The following is a 21,977-nucleotide window of genomic DNA, read 5'->3' on the forward strand; positions in this document are numbered from 1 at the left end:
TTAAGAGGGCAGCCATCTTGAGAGGATTACTGAGAAGTGTTCGCTTAGGTGGTTAGTGCACATCTAATAACATTCTCAACAATTTTCCAGGGACACTTTATATAATGAAAAAGGGAGTAAGAAAGAGACTATGCCAAATTCTTTCATCGTTTGGTAGGCATAACAGTACATGTGTGAATAGTAACATTTAGCGCTTAAGTTATTGTACAATGTACTGTTGTTTGGCAACATGGGGGAAGATTTATCAAAACCTGTGGAGAGGAAAGTTGCCCAGTTGCCCATAGCAACCAATCAGCTTACTTCTTACATTCTTAACAAGGCCTCTGCAAAATGAAAGAAGTGATCTGATTGGTTGCTATGGGCAACTGGGCAACTTTCCTCTCCACAGGTGCTGGAGAATTCCACTCTTGTGTGCCATGGCTGCCAATGGAATGCCGTTAAGCCATGCTTCCCTGATGATCATGTGACTAATAACATATTGGTCCACATATGCTAAGCTAAAACCGACTTTTTGTGGGGATATTTTGGCGCCTAGTGTCTGCGACATATCTGCGCCAGGAAAATACGGCAAACATGACACTGCATTATGAAAAAGCGAAAAAGAGGCGTAATCTGACGCAAAGGGGCATAGTCTGCCTGAAACTATTTACTATTTAATTTACAGAAAATCCTCTGAATAAATAGCTGGAAATTTCCACCTAGAAAAGCGAGGTGACTAGTTGGTCAGAAAATGTTCCAAACCTGTAAATCCCCATAGTAAAAAGCGTGGAAGTCAGAAACAACATTTCACACTAGTGAAAACATAACGCTTTTAGTAAATGAGGGCCATTGTCTCTGGCCTCATGGAATGCTGGGAAAGGTCAGAGGCATCAGTAAAATATAAAAGACTTGCACTATAGCACTTCCAGGTTTGGTTCCCGTGCTTTAAAATGGAACAAAGTGGCACAGACAGGTAATAAAAGTACATTACACAGTATTATAACTTGATGACATCATGGGTTCAAAGGCTTAGACACATTTTTGGCCCATAAAAACCATAAAAACACATAAAATTCCCCAAAACGGAAGCCAAACATACACATGTCAAAATTTGTATGCTAGTGTCACTGAATCAGGATTGGTTTTTAATCTTATAATCTAAACAATACTGTAAGAATTCCATTCACTGACAGTAAAAGAAGATTATGAAAACAATAAGGAATTGTAAAAAAAAATAGGTATCTAAGAAAACTGATGTTATGATTGTCGGGCACTACTTTTTCCCTTAATCCTGTGCAAAAAAAAAAAAATAATAATATATATATATATATAAAACACCTTAAACTCCCCTCTACCCCCTCCCCAATATCTATTTCCCTAGCAGGAGAGGTTTGCTATGGGGATTTGGGGATACAAAGTTGTATGCATCCTCTTACACTGCAAAAGGTTAAAGGTTAAAAAAATGTTTTTAACTCAACTAGTGCCAGAATTTTACACAGATTTTAAAAAACATATGCCTTTAAGTACTAATCAGCTGCTGTATGCTGAAAGGAAGTTGTGTAGTTCTTTCCAGTCTGACCACAGTCAAAAACTGTCCAGAGCAGGAGCAAATGCCCAAAGCAAATCCCTCCTGCTCTGGACAGTTTATGACAAGGACAGAAGTGTCAGCAGAGAGCACTGTGGTCAGACTGGAAAAAACTACACAACTTCCTGTGGAGCATACAGCAGCTGATAAGTATTGGAAGGGTTAAGATTTTTTAAACAACAAGGTAGAAAGAGATAGATCGGTACTAACTGCATGTAGCAGAATTCACTCAGTCACAGTTCACCTGTACAGCACTAGGAAGCACAGTTTAATGCCCGTCATTCCTGGTGCTCTTTCCCAGGAGAATACAGTGCAACATGGAACTTCAAAGAGAGAAATGACGGAAGGCACTCACGTTTCTGTAGCAATGCAGATTTCTTTATTCGGGGTATATTTGTTCCATTAGCGGGACGCCAGGTCGGATCAAACAAGCAACATGGTTATAGCCATTTCGCGCTACACAAACAGCGCTTCTTCAGATCACAGCGTGGTGTGAAGAAGCGCTGTTTGTGTAGCGCGAAATGGCTATAACCATGTTGCTTGTTTGATCCGACCTGGCGTCCCGCTAATAGAGCGAATACACCCCGAAGAATAAAGAAATCTGCATTGCTACAGAAACGTGAGTGCCTTCCGTCATTTCTCTCTTTGAAGTTAAGATTTTTCAATAGAATTAATTTGCAAGTCTGTATAACTTTCAGGCACCAGTTGTTTTGAAAACATTTTTATTCCCACAGGAGTACCCCTTTAAGCTGCTCTCCACTCCTCGAGTTAAAAACCCTGAACAGAGGACAACCCATTTAGCCCTTCAGAGAGTGCTGAAGGTCCCTTTTGCTCTATTAATTGGTAGGTGTCATTATAATGACGGGTTACAAACAGTATACTCACGCTTCATCTTGGCTAGTTCTTCATTCACTCATGTACCCACAGGAGCATCAAGCACTCATCAAGTCATATCATAAAACTCCACTATCTTTATTTTGTTATACACATAACAAAGCATGTTCTTAAAGGAAATATCCGAGTCATAGAGGCTACCCGGTTCAAGCCCCTCTGGCTCTTTTCAACACATGTAGTAACTTAGCATATTTAAAAGCAAGGTGACTCAACAACTTCAGAAACACCCCCTCGACACATGTACAAAACATTACACAAACACAATAACTGCTATACAATAGACTAACATAACTTCTTTATATAATCTTTATTTACTTCTTATTCTTAAAAATGATACAAGGATGTGGGGTGATTTTATATCATGACTACTGATAAAGAAGTTAACACTATCTCCAAAATGCGTTTAGTCTTCATGAGCTGTACTGATGGGCATGAGAATATTGCATTTGTGCTTTGCCACAATACTCTAATTTTTAAAGGTGTTATTCAGGATCAGAAAAAAAAACAATGCTGCTTTCCTCTAGAAATAGCACCCCTCTTGTCTTTGGGTTGTGTGTGGTATTGCAGCTCAGTTTTCTTGAAGTGAATAGAGCAAAGTTATAATACCAAATGCAATTTATGGGCAGATATGTTTGAACTGGTACTGTTTTTGGTACTGTCTTTGGAAGAAAGCAGCTATGTTTTTCTAAAAAACACATTTAACTATTCTTTACAATCCATCAGCATAATTCCAAAGTTCTCAGATAAAAAATAGAGAGACCACTCACAGCATAAAGGTCTTTACTGAGCATGCACAAAAGAAGCAGTTGACACCACCTCGGAGTTAGAGTGATGAAAAAGCTGTAGTGTGTGCTACTCACAAAGTCGTACAGGCCCATTTGAGGTGCTATAGTTAAAATTGTATACATCTGCATTGTATTTTATTACATTTTATTCTAAATGTATTTAATCATTTTGGAAATAGGTTTTGTGATGACAAATTTGTATTATATTTTTTTTCTATATGTTAATAACATGGATATTTTATGAACTTGTACTAAATTTGGATTTGCTTACCTTTAAGGAGCTGGCTTATTTTGGCTATGCCATGAACTCATGAACATGTTGTACCACCTTGCTTTTAAGTGGAGGTCCAGTGCAAGCTGTACATCAAACTTAGATGGGTGGCTAAGGTAATCAATGGTTTTCTGGACGTCATTATATTTCTTTCAGCTGCTGAAGGTCCTAGTTACTGTGTTTTCTGCATTATACATGTGTATGTCTAGATTTTTCTGTCATAATATGCATAAACTGAGTTCTCCAGGGTACAAAGGGTAAATTATTGCAAAAACCTCACATTACATTGCAATTTTGTAAAGAATAGGCAAGAATCTAGTCACATGCCAGACTCCTAGCTAACAGATGCAAGAATTGTCCAAACTACACACCCAGCCTTGGAGAAGAGGTTGACCTTGAGTCCTCTGTCTGAGTCTGAGTTTACTCATGGCCTAGCCAAAAGCATTTGTTAGTCCTGATAGCGTAGGTATAGTGAATGTCAGGCATGCATTCCTCTGTACTTCTGCCCATCCTGTCTGGCAGATCCAGCTCAATGTTCGTCATGTGTCCCCTCTCCCTAGAACTCTCTGATTGCATTTATTAATGTATTGTTCCATAAGAGTTAATATAATGTATTTTATATGTACTGTTGCCTTAAATCTGTGTTACTAAGGAGCCTTTGTTGTCAAGGGGAGTATGCAAGGTGAACAGGTGGCTTGTCAGTGTACCTCCTACATTGCCACAATCCTGTATTCAAGCAAGTTCATCGCTATATCTAGCTAAAGATCCTGCTGCAATGATTGTTCAGTTGTTTTGCACATTTAAAGGGGTACTCCGCTGCCCCAGTGTCTGTAACATTTAGTTCTGAACGCTGGGTGCAGGCTGTGGGGGTCTTGACGTCACAACCACATCCTTCGTGACATCACAACATGCCCCCTCAAAGCAAGTCTATGGGAGGGGTGTCACGCTCCCTCCCATAGACTTGCAATGAGGAGGTGTGGTGCGACGTCACAAGGGGCGTGCCCATTATGTCACGACCCCGAAGCCCACACCCAGCATTCAGAACGAAATGTTCCGGACACTGAGGCAGCGGAGTACCCCTTTAATCTTGTTTTGCTTCTGGTCAGACCAGTGCCCACCTGTTAAGTTGGAGTAACTTCACCTGGATGCACTTCTGAGAGTCATGCTGTGACTAAGTAATTAGGGCATTAAGCGAGTCCATTAATTAAAGATATGCTTACACCTGTCCTGTCTACATCTATCAACACCTGCATTAGACACATCACGTTCACATGCAAAAGCATACTCTGTCAACCTAAAGGGTCAGTAGCTGTTTCTCCTCATTCTCAAGTTGTATTCTGAAGCTGTACTTCTCCAAGCTACATTCAAGTATATGTACTATATTGAACTGCATCAGGAGTTAAAGGAGTACTCCGGTGAAATTTATTTTTCTTTTATTGTGCCTGGGCTGTAAAAAGCAAAATAACAAACTTTAACTCACCTTCTGCTGCTCCCTCGGTGTGCCGATATTGCTTTTCTGCCTTCTGGGCTCAGTCTTCTTCTGCATCTTGGTGCCCGACACATCACACTTCAATCAGCTTATCACCTCACCGGCCATAACGATGTTCTGCGGAACATCGCTGTGGCCGGCGATAAGCTGATCGTAGTGTGACACGCCGTGCTCCAACATGCGGAAGAAGACTGAGCCCAGAAGACAGAGAAGCTATATTGGCACTGTGGAAGGTGAGTTAAAGTTTTTTATTTTTTTTTACTTTTTGCAGCCTGGGCGCAATAGAAGGAAAATACATTTTACCAGAGTACTTAAATATAAATAATGTTTTGCACGGAAGCTCTGGCCATCAGAAGTTTCATTCTTTGGGCTTTGTATAACTCTGGGTTGCACTAGTTGATGCCATGTGACATATCAGGGATTACTATCCTCATTGTTCCAATCTACTCATCACTCCCGTAGCCACTACAGATGCACCTCCAGGCACTTGCCTTAGTGGTGGCTGAAATGCTACCTAGGTCATGCAACTTAGGTTTTAAGGGGTTAATACTCCTGACTGATTTCCATTAATTAGTATTGAACACAACTGCACAATACTGAATTGAAACCCCAAAAATATATTATCTCCATTAAAAAAATGCACATGGATTTTAAAGTATGGTGGAAAAAATTACTATGAGAATTCTGGGTAAAGTTGATTTTAATAGGACAATATTTACAAAAGATGACATTGTTATACAGGATTTCCAGTGATAAACTTACACTATTATCTTTCTGCTGATACATGTGGTTTTGGTCACTATGGTGTGAGTGTCTTTGCAAGACATTTCCACATTATTATCTTGAGGTCATCCTGATAACACTAAGATCCCCCCAAATGTAGCTCACAGCTAGCAGTAAATAATGACATTTAATTGATATTCCAGACATGATGTATAGACAAATAAAAAAGCTGCCCTGGCAGAGAGATCCTGCTGCCTTGTAGGCAATTTATAGAAAACATAAATAATGCAAAAGCAGAATACATTTTCTACAGGTCTCTATCTGGTCATTTAACAATAGGACTCTGAAGCTTACCAACATGTTTTTATTACAACACTAATAAAAAGGGAAACTGGTAACAAATACATTAGATCAGAATCCAACTGATATCACAAGTGCATGTGATACAGCTGGGGAAAGAATGCTGATAAAACACACATTGTTCCTTCAAGTGTGACATTGCTACTCCAACTAAAAATGAAGTATATTCTGTTGTATATTTTTATCACTTCTGTATTTCTGTAGAAATATTCTTTTTGGACTACTTTGGATATAAGAAGGGATGAGTTATATACCTAAAGTGCAAGGGGAACTGTAAAGTGACTAGTGATTTTTAGATAGAATACTGACACACTATAACCCATACTTGCCCATAGAAGTAATTTTGATGCAGTTTTATCCCATATAATGAATGGTTGAAGTGAACAACCAATAGCTTCAGCTTCTCAGACTTTTAATTGTGTTTACAAGGATAGATCTGCACGCCAATGCTTATGGATTATCTAGGTTGCCCTAACCTGATATACCTCCATAAAAAACCTCAAATAATTCAGCATCATAGGGGTTATTTGCTGTTGTACAATGCGAAAACCTTCCATTGACTGCAGAACAGATTCAGAGGTGCACTAGGAAGGACCCTATTCATTCTCAAGTTTATTTCGCGACACTATGGTGACGGAGGTACAATGTAATGACTCGTCTGTGTTTGACCTGAAGGGTTAAACTTTCTTGAGGTTTGGCTTGGCCTGGTTGCTTGGCTATGACCTAGCCAATCTGGGCTGTTAGCAGCTACCCAGGCTGAGCTTGCACCTGTAGAGATAGTTACCTAAGTCCAGCACACTCCGTTTGGAGTTGCCGGTGAAAGAACCCAGTTTGAGTAACCTGCATTGTTTGTTTTCTGTTATCTGGATATTGATCTTTGGCTTTTCTTATGACTCTTCTCTTGCTCTGTGTTCCTGTACTCCGCTATTTCCTGGTACTGACCTCTGCTAGTTTGACTACAGTGTATCTTAGTGTATCTCTGTTTGTGTGCCTCCAGCTGTTCCCCGACTCTGACTGTTTTGTACTTTATTATTTTGACAACACTGCCCCATCACTTAGCAGGGAGTGTCTGTCATTGTTGTTGTTGATCTGTCACTTAGGGTAGATAGGCAATGGGTAGGGACAGTGGCTGTGGATGAGTTAGGGCTTCACTGTTCCCTGCCCATACCGGACATACAAGTCTCAGTTAGCTCTTTTTATTACCGTTGCACAGAGATTATACTGGACAGTGGTTGTCTAATGTGGGGAATCACAGTTTTTGCTCCTTGAACAATCTACTTGTTTGACATATTGGAGTAGTAAAGATATAAGCACTACAAAAAATGTTTGTATATTTTATAAGCATCATGAGCATCATGAGAGGGTTCACAGGGTTGGAGTCAAATATGAGGCAGAGGCTGAGGTCAAATTAATTGAGGGAGAAGGAGGATGGTTGCTCCCCAATTTTCAACTATTGTCACGATGCCGGCTGGCAGGTAGTGGATCCTCTGTGCCAGAGAGGGATTGGCGTGGACCGTGCTAGTGGACCGGTTCTAAGCCACTACTGGTTTTCACCAGAGCCCGCCGCAAAGCGGGATGGTCTTGCTGCGGCGGTAGTGACCAGGTCGTATCCACTAGCAACGGCTCACCTCTCTGGCTGCTGAAGATAGGCGCGGTACAAGGGAGTAGGCAAAAGCAAGGTCGGACGTAGCAGAAGGTCGGGGCAGGCAGCAAGGATCGTAGTCAGGGGCAACGGCAGAAGGTCTGGAAACACAGGCAAGGAACACACAAGGAACGCTTTCACTGGCACTAAGGCAACAAGATCCGGCAAGGGAGTGCAGGGGAAGTGAGGTGATATAGGGAAGTGCACAGGTGAACACACTAATTGGAACCACTGCGCCAATCAGCGGCGCAGTGGCCCTTTAAATCGCAGAGACCCGGCGCGCGCGCGCCCTAGGGAGCGGGGCCGCGCGCGCCGGGACAGAACAGACGGAGAGCGAGTCAGGTAGGGGAGCCGGGGTGCGCATCGCGAGCGGGCGCTACCCGCATCGCGAATCGCATCCCGGCTGGCAGCGGAATCGCAGCGCCCCGGGTCAGAGGACGTGACCGGAGCGCTGCCGCGGGGAGAGTGAAGCGAGCGCTCCGGGGAGGAGCGGGGACCCGGAGCGCTCGGCGTAACAGTACCCCCCCCCTTGGGTCTCCCCCTCTTCTTAGAGCCTGAGAACCTGAGGAGCAGACTTTTGTCTAGGATGTTGTCCTCAGGTTCCCAGGATCTCTCTTCAGGACCACAACCCTCCCAGTCCACTAAAAAAAAATTTTTCCCTCTGACCTTTTTGGCAGCTAAGATTTCTTTGACCGAGAAGATGTCCGAGGAGCCGGAAACAGGAGTGGGAGGAACAGATTTGGGAGAAAAACGGTTGAGAATGAGTGGTTTGAGAAGAGAGACGTGAAAGGCATTAGGGATACGAAGAGAGGGAGGAAGAAGAAGTTTATAAGAGACAGGATTAATTTGACACAAAATTTTGAAAGGACCAAGATAGCGTGGTCCCAACTTGTAGCTAGGGACACGGAAGCGGACATATTTAGCGGAGAGCCATACCTTGTCTCCAGGGGAAAAAACGGGGGGAGCTCTTCTTTTCTTATCCGCGAACTTCTTCATGCGTGATGAAGCCTGTAAGAGAGAATTTTGGGTCTCTCTCCATATGATGGAAAGGTCACGAGAAATTTCATCCACAGCGGGCAGACCAGAGGGCAAGGGAGTAGGGAGGGGGGGAAGAGGGTGACGGCCGTACACCACGAAAAATGGGGATTTGGAGGAAGACTCAGAGACCCTGAAGTTATACGAGAATTCGGCCCATGGGAGGAGATCTGCCCAGTCATCCTGGCGGGAGGAAACAAAATGTCGCAAATAATCACCCAAGATCTGGTTAATCCTTTCTACTTGTCCATTGGACTGGGGATGATATGCAGAAGAAAAATTTAATTTAATCTTGAGTTGTTTACAGAGAGCCCTCCAGAATTTAGACACGAATTGGACGCCTCTATCCGAGACAATCTGCGTAGGCAACCCGTGAAGACGAAAAATGTGTACAAAAAATTGTTTAGCCAACTGAGGCGCAGAAGGAAGACCAGGAAGAGGGATGAAATGTGCCATTTTGGAGAATCGATCAACGACCACCCAAATAACAGTGTTGCCACGGGAAGGGGGTAAATCAGTAATAAAATCCATACCAATCAGAGACCAAGGCTGTTCGGGGATAGGCAGAGGATGAAGAAAACCAGCGGGCTTCTGGCGAGGAGTCTTATCCCGGGCACAGATAGTGCAGGCTCGCACAAAGTCCACAACATCCGTCTCCAGAGTCGGCCACCAATAGAAGCGGGAGATGAGTTGCACAGATTTCTTGATACCCGCATGACCTGCGAGATGGGAGGAGTGACCCCATTTGAGGATTCCGAGGCGTTGGCGAGGAGAAACAAAGGTCTTTCCTGGAGGAGTCTGCCTGATGGAGGCAGGAGAAGTGGAGATCAGGCAGTCAGGTGGAATGATGTGTTGCGGAGAGAGTTCAACTTCTGAGGCATCCGAGGAACGAGAGAGAGCATCGGCCCTAATGTTCTTATCGGCAGGACGAAAGTGAATCTCAAAATTAAATCGGGCAAAGAACAGAGACCACCGGGCCTGGCGAGGATTCAGCCGTTGGGCAGACTGGAGGTAGGAGAGGTTCTTGTGGTCGGTGTAGATAATAACAGGAGAACTTGATCCCTCCAGCAGATGCCTCCATTCCTCAAGTGCTAATTTAATGGCTAGAAGCTCTCGATCCCCGATGGAGTAGTTCCTCTCCGCTGGAGAGAAGGTCCTAGAGAAAAAACCACAAGTGACAGCATGCCCGGAAGAATTTTTTTGTAGAAGAACAGCTCCAGCTCCCACTGAGGAGGCATCAACCTCCAATAGGAAGGGTTTGGAAGGGTCAGGTCTGGAGAGGACGGGAGCCGAAGAAAAGGCAGACTTGAGTCGTTTAAAGGCGTCTTCTGCTTGAGGAGGCCAGGACTTGGGATCAGCATTTTTTTTGGTTAAAGCCACGATAGGAGCCACAATGGTAGAAAAATGTGGAATAAATTGCCTGTAATAATTGGCGAACCCCAAAAAGCGTTGGATAGCACGGAGTCCGGAGGGGCGTGGCCAATCTAAGACGGCAGAGAGTTTGTCTGGATCCATCTGTAGTCCCTGGCCAGAGACCAAATATCCTAGAAAAGGAAGAGATTGGCATTCAAACAGACATTTCTCAATTTTGGCATAGAGTTGGTTGTCACGAAGTCTCTGAAGAACCATACGGACATGCTGGCGGTGTTCTTCTAGATTGGCAGAAAAAATTAGGATATCGTCCAGATATACTACAACACAGGAGTATAACAGATCACGAAAAATTTCATTGACAAAGTCTTGGAAGACGGCAGGGGCGTTGCACAGTCCAAAGGGCATGACCAGATACTCAAAGTGTCCATCTCTGGTGTTAAATGCCGTTTTCCACTCGTCCCCCTCTCTGATGCGGATGAGGTTATAGGCGCCTCTTAAGTCCAATTTAGTGAAGATGTGGGCACCTTGGAGGCGATCAAAGAGTTCAGAGATGAGGGGTAAGGGGTAGCGGTTCTTAACCGTGATTTTATTAAGACCGCGGTAGTCAATGCAAGGACGTAGGGAGCCATCTTTTTTGGACACAAAGAAAAATCCGGCTCCGGCAGGAGAGGAGGATTTACGGATAAAGCCCTTTTTTAGATTCTCCTGGACGTATTCGGACATGGCAAGAGTCTCTGGGGCAGAGAGAGGATAAATTCTGCCCCGGGGTGGAGTAGTGCCCGGGAGGAGGTCGATAGGGCAATCATAAGGCCTGTGAGGAGGTAGAGTCTCAGCTTGTTTTTTGCAGAAAACATCCGCGAAGTCCATATAGGCCTTAGGGAGACCGGTTACTGGAGGAACCACAGAGTTACGGCAAGGGTTACTGGGAACCGGTTTTAGACAGTTCTTGGAACAAGAGGACCCCCAACTCTTGATCTCCCCAGTGGACCAATCCAGGGTAGGGGAATGAAGTTGAAGCCAGGGAAGTCCAAGGAGAATTTCCGAGGTGCAATTGGGGAGGACCAAAAGTTCAATCCTCTCATGATGAGATCCGATGCTCATAAGAAGGGGCTCCGTGCGGAAACGTATGGTACAGTCCAATCTTTCATTATTTACACAATTGATGTAGAGGGGTCTGGCGAGACTGGTCACCGGGATGTTGAACCTGTTGACGAGAGAGGCCAAAATAAAATTTCCTGCAGATCCAGAGTCCAAGAAGGCCACTGTAGAGAAGGAGAAGGCAGAGGCAGACATCCGCACAGGCACAGTAAGACGTGGAGAAGCAGAGTAGACATCAAGGACTGTTTCACCTTTGTGCGGAGTCAGCGTACGTCTTTCCAGGCGGGGAGGACGGATAGGACAATCTCTCAGGAAGTGTTCGGTACTAGCACAGTACAGGCAGAGGTTCTCCATACGGCGTCGTGTCCTCTCTTGAGGTGTCAGGCGAGACCGGTCGACCTGCATAGCCTCCACGGCGGGAGGCACAGGAACAGATTGCAGGGGACCAGAGGAGAGAGGAGCCGAGGAGAAGAAACGCCTCGTGCGAACAGAGTCCATATCTTGGCGGAGTTCCTGACGCCTTTCGGAAAAACGCATGTCAATGCGAGTGGCTAGGTGAATAAGTTCATGTAGATTAGCAGGAATTTCTCGTGCGGCCAGAACATCTTTAATGTTGCTGGATAGGCCTTTTTTGAAGGTCGCGCAGAGGGCCTCATTATTCCAGGACAATTCTGAAGCAAGAGTACGGAATTGTACGGCATACTCGCCAACGGAAGAATTACCCTGGACCAGGTTCAACAGGGCAGTCTCAGCAGAAGAGGCTCGGGCAGGTTCCTCAAAGACACTTCGGATTTCCGAGAAGAAGGAGTGTACAGAGGCAGTGACGGGGTCATTGCGGTCCCAGAGCGGTGTGGCCCATGACAGGGCTTTTCCGGACAGAAGGCTGACTACGAAAGCCACCTTAGACCTTTCAGTGGGAAACAGGTCCGACATCATCTCCAGATGCAGGGAACATTGGGAAAGAAAGCCACGGCAAAACTTAGAGTCCCCATCAAATTTATCCGGCAAGGAAAAGCGTATCCCAGGAGCGGCCACTCGCTGCGGAGGAGGTGCAGGAGCTGGCGGAGGAGATGACTGCTGAAGCTGTGGTAGTAACTGTTGTAGCATAACGGTCAGTTGAGACAGCTGTTGGCCTTGTTGCGCTATCTGTTGTGACTGCTGGGCGACCACCGTGGTGAGGTCAGCGACAACTGGCAGAGGAACTTCAGCGGGATCCATGGCCGGATCTACTGTCACGATGCCGGCTGGCAGGTAGTGGATCCTCTGTGCCAGAGAGGGATTGGCGTGGACCGTGCTAGTGGACCGGTTCTAAGCCACTACTGGTTTTCACCAGAGCCCGCCGCAAAGCGGGATGGTCTTGCTGCGGCGGTAGTGACCAGGTCGTATCCACTAGCAACGGCTCACCTCTCTGGCTGCTGAAGATAGGCGCGGTACAAGGGAGTAGGCAAAAGCAAGGTCGGACGTAGCAGAAGGTCGGGGCAGGCAGCAAGGATCGTAGTCAGGGGCAACGGCAGAAGGTCTGGAAACACAGGCAAGGAACACACAAGGAACGCTTTCACTGGCACTAAGGCAACAAGATCCGGCAAGGGAGTGCAGGGGAAGTGAGGTGATATAGGGAAGTGCACAGGTGAACACACTAATTGGAACCACTGCGCCAATCAGCGGCGCAGTGGCCCTTTAAATCGCAGAGACCCGGCGCGCGCGCGCCCTAGGGAGCGGGGCCGCGCGCGCCGGGACAGAACAGACGGAGAGCGAGTCAGGTAGGGGAGCCGGGGTGCGCATCGCGAGCGGGCGCTACCCGCATCGCGAATCGCATCCCGGCTGGCAGCGGAATCGCAGCGCCCCGGGTCAGAGGATGTGACCGGAGCGCTGCCGCGGGGAGAGTGAAGCGAGCGCTCCGGGGAGGAGCGGGGACCCGGAGCGCTCGGCGTAACAACTATATTTTCTTGCACTGAAGCCGAGGAAACTAAAAAAGGGCAGGAATATGGGGATTATTCCAAATTGTTTGAGGCCCATCCACCAAAGAATAACCCATGTTTGAAAGATTTTTCATCTTTAGAGTTGTACTGTAAGGTATGGGATAACATTAAAGGGCTATGTAATATAAGTGGGAGTTTGGAATGTGCACCGTTGTGGGACAACTATAAACTCAAATAGGTTATTCAAATAGTGCAGCATGGTAGACTAATATCTTTTAACCCCTTAAGGACTCATGACATACCGCTACGTCATGAGTCCGCTCCCGATCTATAATGCGGGGCCACGGCATGGCCCGCGTCATATCGGGTCACGCCTGGCCTCTAACAACAGCCGGGACCCGTGGCTAATAGCGTGTGGCACTGATCGCAGTGCGGCGTGCTATTAACCCTTTAGACGCGGCGATCAAAGTTGATTGCCGCGTCTGAAAACGAAAGTAAACCATTCACTGCAGCTCAGTCGGGCTGATCGGGACATCGCGATAAAATCCTGATGTTCCGATCAGCTGGGACGCAGGCGGAGGTCTCCTTACCTCTCTCCGCGGCGTCCGATCATCGATTGATTGCTCCAAGCCTGAGCTACAGGCTTGAGCAATCGACCACCTATCTGACTGATCCCTGCAAAGCTATGGCTTTACAGGTATCAGAATAGGAGATCAGTGTGTGCAGTGCTATAGGTCCCTATGAGAGCTATAACACTGCAAAAAAAAGTGGAAAAAAAAAGTTAACAAAGGTCATTTAACCCCTTCCCTATTAAAAGTTTGAATCACCCCCCTTTTCCCATAAAAAAAAACCAGTGTAAATAAAAATAAAAATAAACATATGTGGTATCGCTGCGTGCGAAAATGTCCGAACTATAAAAATATATTGTTAATTAAATTGCACAGTCAATGGCGTGTGCTCAAAAAAATTCCAAAGTCCATAATAGTGTATTTTTGGTCACTTTTTATATCATGAAAAAATGAATAAAAAGCGATCAAAAAGTCAGATCAATACAAAAATGGTACCAATAAAAACTTCAGAACATGGTGCAACAAATTAGTCCTCATACCGGCCCGTACGCGGAAAAAATAAAGTTATAGGGGTTAGAAGATGAGAATTTTTAACATATAAATTTTCCTGCATGTAGTTATGATTTTTTTCCGAAGTACGACAATATCCAACCTATATAAGTAGGGTATCATTTTAACCGTATGGACCTACAGAATAAAGATAAGGTGTTATTTTTACCGAAAAATGCACTGCGTAGAAACGGAAGCCCCCAAAAGTTACAAAATGAAATTTTTTCTTCAATTTTGTCGCACAATGATTTTTTTTCCCTTTCACCGTGGATTTTTTTGGTAAAATGACGAATGTCACTGCAAAGTAGAATTGGTGGCGCAAAAAATAAGCCATAATATGGATTTTTAGGTGCAAAATTGAAAGTGTTATGATTTTTAGAAGGTGATGAGGAAAGAATGAAAATGCAAAAATGGGAAAACCCTGAGCCCTTAAGGGGTTAATGTAATTAAACAAGAATTTGCCTTGGGTGATACACAATTAATATGGCATGCACAGTTACGAGAGGCTTTTCGGAGCACAGAAAACTAAAATGTTTTTAAAATTGTGTCACATGATCTAATTACGTTTTTGAGAGTGAAGTCTAGTAGCAGATACTCGCTGTGAAGTATCTATAGAAGCTTTATCCGAGAAATGTCACTGTGTTTTCAATTAAAAATTACGCGGGGGTGATTGAGGACACAGGGGTGATTGAGGATTTACTATTGGGAAGAATTTTTATGAATGTTAGGAAACGTTCAAATAATAAAAAAAATTTCTATATGCTCAATTAAAAATAATTTATTGCCTTTACTACTCAGCTAGGTTCTTACATGGGATTTGAACTTATTTACATTGGCAAAACAGGTGATCTTGAGGAAATGGCTTGATCCAGCCAGTCCAAAGGTACAACATTGGTGTAATGACCGTTTTTGTGTTTTTATGTCCTGGGGTCTGTTCAGACTTTGGTTTTTATGACTGAGCAGTTCTTGTTCTAATTCTTCCTAGCCTTAGAAGAGTTAAGGTTCTCATCCTATTGCAGCTCGGGTGTGGATTTAAAACCCTTTTTCTGCTGCACTCTGGTTGGTGGTGATTTGTGCAATTTTGTCCATGTCTGTTTTATCATGCACCTCTTATTTATATTGTGATATTATCTGAGTTTTAGCCATTTGTCGGTTTTTAGGATTATTGTATGTCCGTTCTGCTTTAGCCTTGTATATTAGTCTGTGTTCACACTGTGAGTCTGGCTTGTATATTCCCGTTCTGGTATCTTGATTCCTCCATGTTGTGGAGTTTTGGTTTTTGAATATTTCCTGTTTAGTATCCTGACCTGTGTTCCATCATGTTGTTGGGTTTGTTTTTTTCTTGTATCTGTTTTTTATAGAGTTCATGATTGCTTATCTAGAGTATATAGTGCATGCACTGACCATAGAGTACATGATCAATGATCTAGTGTTTCCTGTGCTTTACCATTGGTCTATAGTGTCCTCTGTGCTTACTCACTGATCTGTGTCCTCTGAACTTAATCAGTTTATGTAAGTTTAAAAGAAAAATCACTGTTACACTAAAACTTAACATTTATAAATTTACTAGAATAAAAACCAGAGGTACCATCACAAAATTCCACAAAAATCATCACAAATATGTGTGACAAAAATCCTCTAAATAAAGAAAGACCATCACCCACGCTAGTGAAACCACCAATGTTGGGTGTTTTTTCCCGGTGAACAATGTTACTTGTTGCGTGCACTAACAATGGGATCAAAATCAATACATGAAACCACCAATGACCTCCCTGCCCCACCGTATGCAGGCTTGGTTCATCGGCCATCATCCTATTATGGAAATACATGTACCAGTGAAGCCCCTTATCGTCCCCTGAGGAACTGGAGCTAGAAACAAGGCCCTGATTTTTCTGGGATCAGATGAGTTACAGTTTGCACATTTTTATCTTTGTTCATGGTATATCCCTTTTGGGATTGATGATCTTGCTCTACAAGAAAAGCCTTGTTAACACTGCATTTTTAGATGTGGTTTCTGTAGCTACATCTTATTTCATTTAGGGAAAACATTCTCTATGTTTTTTGTTGTGGTAACAGTGTTATAATATTAAATTGCTATCTATTTTCACCATTTGTGATAGGAGCTTCATCTGTTACTACCGCTTATTATATGGTTGAGTTATCTATATTCTGTGACTTTGAACAATATTAATAATACATTACCTGTGTGACTGTGGTATCATCTAATACATCAGTGAATGAAAAAACGATAATCATTGGCATTTGTAGCCAGCAGGTCCTCCATCTAAGGACACAGATGAGTAATGTTGATATGTCACTTTAGATTAATATCCGCTGAATCTACTTGCCTTTGCATATTGTGTAATCAAACAATGGGCTTCTGTAGGTTTGCTATCCTTCTCCTATCCCATCAGACAGATAGCAACCCCTTAGTGAGCTAGAGAGCACCTCATCCCTTTATTGTCGGTAACCAGGGACACCATAGATTAGAGGAGGGGTAGGTTCCAATGCGGGGCCACCCTTATCAGGGCGTCTACTCTGCCCTATATCTCAGGGGTGGAGTAAGGGAAGTACAGTAGCGACATATAGGTAGGGGGCGTACACATCAGGCCCTCCCCTTATTCCCTTAGTCGCCTCCCCCATTCCTTTCCCTACCTGCTACTCTCCATCTTTCCTTTAGCAGTAGCTGCATAATATCAGTAATATCCATTAAGATTTTATGCACAGTATTGTTTTTGATCCCATTGTTAGTGCACGCAACAGGTCACATTGTTCACTGGGAACAAACACTCAACATTGGTGGTTTCACTGGTGGGTGATGGTCTCTCTTTACTGAGAGGATTTGTGTCACACATATTTGTTATGATTTTTGGGTAATTTTGTGATGGTACCTCATTTTTATTCTAGTAAATTAATAAATGTTAAGTTTTAGTGTAACAGTGATTTTTGTTGGTTGGTGAACACTTAAGGAATATTGGATTTACAGTGATTTATTTATGTTAGTTATCTTAGTCCAGTGGGGACAGTGTTCTATGTTCCGGATTGGTTTAGTGTTTAACGTTCAGTTCTTCTGTTCATCCCCTGCATTTCCTGGTTTCTGCTGTTTAATCATTCTACTGTATACTTCTAGTCCAGTCTAGTTCATTTATTCATATTTGCTGTTTATCTGTATTCCAGTTTCTGAACTGTTTGTTAGTATACTATATTCTTCCCTGTTTGTTGTATTTATATTCTGTCTTTGGCTATATTAATTATTTTTAGTTTTACGCCCATTGCACTTTGGCATAGGTAGGGACCAGCACAGTGGTTGTCGATCCGCTGTTTAGGGCGGATGGGCAAGTAGGCAGGGAGAGTGTTATTAGGGTCAGATTAGGGCTCACTCTTCCGCACCAGCACAGTGGTTGTCGATCCGCTGTTTAGGGCGGATGGGCAAGTAGGCAGGGAGAGTGTTATTAGGGTCAGATTAGGGCTCACTCTTCCGCACCAAGTGGTGGGGGGTAGGGCGGTGGGGGGGCAGAATGCAGACATGTATGTAATGTAAAATTATTGTGTAAGAGGAACATTTTGTAATAGATATTTATTATATTAAAAAAAATTAAGCAATGGCTAGTTGCTTTGTATGGTGACATGGCATTGACTTACAAGTTAAACAACTAGCTCAATGCTTTCTTGGTTTATAGCAGGTACAAAAATTTTCGCATATGCAAATTTCCGCTTATGTTAATTTCTGTATATGCTAATTTTCGCATATGTAAGTTTTCGCATACACGAATTTTCGCACATGCGAAAATAAATCGAGAATATTACGAATATGCGAATATTCGCGAATATATGACGAATATTCGTCCATATATTCGCGAATTCGAATATGGCCTATGCCGCTCAACACTAGCGGGCACCGTGATTAAACCCCGCAAGTACAAAACGTAGTGTGAACCCAGCCTAATAAACCTTTTAGTTGTGGTTCATGCCTATTTCGATTGGCCAGAAGTGTTTCAAATGTCCTTTACAACAGCTTTGCAGAAAGCTGATGTACTAAGAGCACATTTTGCTAGAACAGGCATTCCAGAACAGCTTGTCAATATGACAATGACCCCAGTTTGTCTCAGAGCAATCCCAAATGTTTTTAAGGTTAAATGGAATACGACACATTACATATGTACCATATCAATACAGCTACCAATGGTTTGGCTGAAAGGCCTTAAACAGGCACTGTCATTAAAACTACTTTTTGTTATTGCACACCCTATAGTAAAAAATCTTTCTAATATACTTTGTTTAAAAAAAAAATAGCACATTTCCCCCTATCTCTTACACAGACTTTGGAGCCCTGTTTGCCTGGCAGAAGTCCAAAATTAGGAAATGCAGTCTGGAGTGCTGGGGGTGGGGGGAGGGGGGGTGCAGCCTTAGCAAATCTTAGTTCATCTCACACACTGAAGTGATCTGGTCTGTGTGTAGCAGAGTGAGGGAGGAAGTTCTCCCCTGTATGGCTTCAGATGATGTCACTCCTGCTGGGTAACGCCCCAAAGAGAAAGAGAACTAAAAAATAATAAAAATAAATTCAGGGGGTGTTTTATCATGATGGGGGCAGTGTACTGGGAGGATTATAAAATTTAACAAGACCATGAAAGGTACTCTTTAAAAGTTATGCCAGGGGAAAGTTTTACTTTGTCTCAGAAGCTTTTTATTTGATTTTCGGAATGCAAATCATTCTACCACAAATCAACCTCCGTCAAAATTGTTTCTAAGTCATTCTTTACATTCTAGATTAGATTTGCTTAGACAAAATCTCAGGAGAACTGTGGAACAAAAAAACTACAAAAATGGACAGGTCGATTTATAGAAGAATGCATCAGTTTGATGTAGGGCAAAGTGTCTGGCGCAAGAACAAGGGAGAACAAAAGAGGTTTCCTAAAAAGAACACAGCACAAACTGGCCCACTTACACAGTGGAGGTCTTTACTGGCATTGTCTGGAGACGTCATATCAATCAACAAAGTGAATTGAATTCAGCTGCTGTAGATAGGCCAAGTTCTATGCCTGCCTCATCTTATGTTCCACTTACCGTACCATCTACCTTGCCTGTGCTTGTTGTATCAGGTAGTGAGTCTCCTACTTGACCTGCTACTCTACTCTATAATCTCAGATGGAAGTTTGAGTCACTACTATCAACCTCCAGTCAGTCCACTACTATCAACCTCCAACCACTCCCACTGTCAACACAGAGAGACAATACACCACAAGAGTGAGAAATCCTACAGATTACATTTATAAAAAAAAAAAAGGAGACTTTTATTCTAGAGTGTTATGTATGTGTCACGATGCCGGCTGGCAGGTAGTGGATCCTCTGTGCCAGAGAGGGATTGGCGTGGACCGTGCTAGTGGATCGGTTCTAAGTCACTACTGGTTTTCACCAGAGCCCGCCGCAAAGCGGGATGGTCTTGCTGCGGCGGTAGTGACCAGGTCGTATCCACTAGCAACGGCTCAACCTCTCTGGCTGCTGAAGATAGGCGCGGTACAAGGGAGTAGACAGAAGCAAGGTCGGACGTAGCAGAAGGTCGGGGCAGGCAGCAAGGATCGTAGTCAGGGGCAACGGCAGGAGGTCTGGAACACAGGCTAGGAACACACAAGGAAACGCTTTCACTGGCACGATGGCAACAAGATCCGGCAAGGAAGTGCAGGGGAAGTGAGGTGATATAGGGAAGTGCACAGGTGATCAGACTAATTGGAACCACTGCGCCAATCAGCGGCGCAGTGGCCCTTTAAATCGCAAAGACCCGGCGCGCGCGCGCCCTAGGGAGCGGGGCCGCGCGCGCCGGGACAGGACCGACGGGGAGCGAGTCAGGTACGGGAGCCGGGGTGCGCATCGCGAGCGGGCGCTACCCGCATCGCGAATCGCATCCCGGCTGGAGGCGGTATCGCAGCGCCCCGGGTCAGTGGATCTGACCGGAGCGCTGCAGTGAGGAGAGTGTAGCGAGCGCTCCGGGGAGGAGCGGGGACCCGGAGCGCTCGGCGTAACAGTATGTGTATATATGTAATGTACAGGGTGGGCCATTTATATGGATACACCTTAATCCATTTATATGGATACACCTTAATATGGATACACGCACAGAGCAGGCAAATGGTTACACTTAAAGATAAAATAGAAAAGTTGCTGAGCAGCTCACCGGGTCCAAGGTAGAACGTCAGGCTTGTTACATTGCGGTCAGGCGGCAGAAAGACGGGGAGGCTGAGATGGTAGGGGGGGAATCAGATGTCGGGCAACAGCCGTATCGAACCCTTTGGTGCTTCGTCAGGCCCCTCGGGGCCTGACGAAGCACCGAAGGGTGCGATACGGCTGTGGCCCGACGTCTAATTCCCCCCCCTACCATCTCAGCCTCCCCGTCTTTCTGCCGCCTGACCGCGATGTAACAAGCCTGACCTTCTACCTTGGACCCGATGAGCTGCTCCGCAATTTTTATCTTTAAGTGTAACCATTTGCCTGCTCTGTGCGTATAGTACCACCTGTATTGATCCATGGACTTTCTGTGTTTGGCTATCAGCTTGCATATTTGTTGGTTTACACACATTGGGCCTCATTTACTAAGCTGAAACCGACCAGTTTTTGTCTGGTTATTTTGTCTTAGACATGTCTGTAACATGTCTGTGCCAGTGTGCGCCAGTGTGCGCCGGTGTGCGACAGTGTGCGCCTGAAAAATCCGGAAAACCCGAAAAAGGGGCGTGGTCTGTCGCAAAAGGGGGCGTGACCGGCCAAAAGGGTGCGTGGTTTAACAACCCGACCGATTTACTATGGAATTCACAGAAAATCCTGTGGGTAAATGGCTGGAAATATCGACCTAGAAAATGCTGGTCAGAAAATGTTCCCGACTTTTCCCCATAGTAAATAGAGAGGAATTCTGCAAGTCTGAAACAACTTTTGCCACTAGTAAAAACCCGACACTCTTAGTAAATGAGGCCCATTATGTGGAAAGTACAATAGCAGTGCCGGAACCTTCTCTTCTATTGTGGTTAGTATAAAAACACTTTGTATTGTGCCAAAAGTGTACGTGTATCTGCGTTGAGGCACACGTTGTGCAAAGTGTGAGCTGTAATCTCTAAAAGTGCCCATACATTGTATACTAAATTTAGCCAGTCATGTCGACTTTGCCCAACTATCTAAAGTGTATGGCTCCTTTTCAACTCTCTACCGACAGATGATGTCAGTGAAGAGAAGGTCAGGTGTGTTGACTTTTTGACACTGAACCCTTTTGTTTTGGGAAGAATAAGCTGGCACCAAAGTTATCTGGTTGCGGCTTACCCCTCCTTATAGTGGACACATGAACATTTAGCAATGCCACGCTGGGGAAGTTGAGACAGTTAATGAAAGTGTATACCAACTTAAGCATGTTGTCCCACTTAAAGTGGCAAAAACCATCAAGCATGCTGTAGCCCCCCATTTGTAAATTAAGTTATTTGCTGAGCAAAAAAACATCTGTGTCTTTTGCACCTTAAAGGGGTACTCCGGTGAAAAACGTTTCTTTTTTAAATCAACTGGTGCCAGAAAGTTAAACAGATTTGTAAATTACTTCTATTAAAAAATCTCAATCCTTCCTGTACTTATTAGCTGCTGAATACTACAGCGGAAATTCTTTTCTTTTTGAAAAACAGAGCTGTCTGCTGACATCACGAGCACAGTGCTCTCTGCTGACATCTCTGTCCATTTT

At 44.3% G+C, this 21,977-nt stretch overlaps 1 protein-coding gene and 1 long non-coding RNA gene across 6 annotated transcripts in view; one reads left to right on the plus strand and one right to left on the minus strand.

Annotated features, from left to right (window-relative positions):
- Positions 1-21,977, minus strand: part of SYT6 (synaptotagmin 6) — a 461,499-nt gene that overhangs the window by 178,084 nt on the left and 261,438 nt on the right. The gene's annotated exons all lie outside the window — the stretch shown is intronic.
- LOC130356600 (uncharacterized) lies at positions 409-19,386 on the plus strand. The gene is made up of 3 exons (XR_008888931.1): positions 409-952; positions 3,522-3,630; positions 19,040-19,386. It is a non-coding gene; the product is annotated as an uncharacterized LOC130356600 (long non-coding RNA).

The sequence above is a fragment of the Hyla sarda genome, chromosome 2 (assembly GCF_029499605.1).
Source record: "Hyla sarda isolate aHylSar1 chromosome 2, aHylSar1.hap1, whole genome shotgun sequence".
Lineage (NCBI taxonomy): Eukaryota > Metazoa > Chordata > Amphibia > Anura > Hylidae > Hyla > Hyla sarda.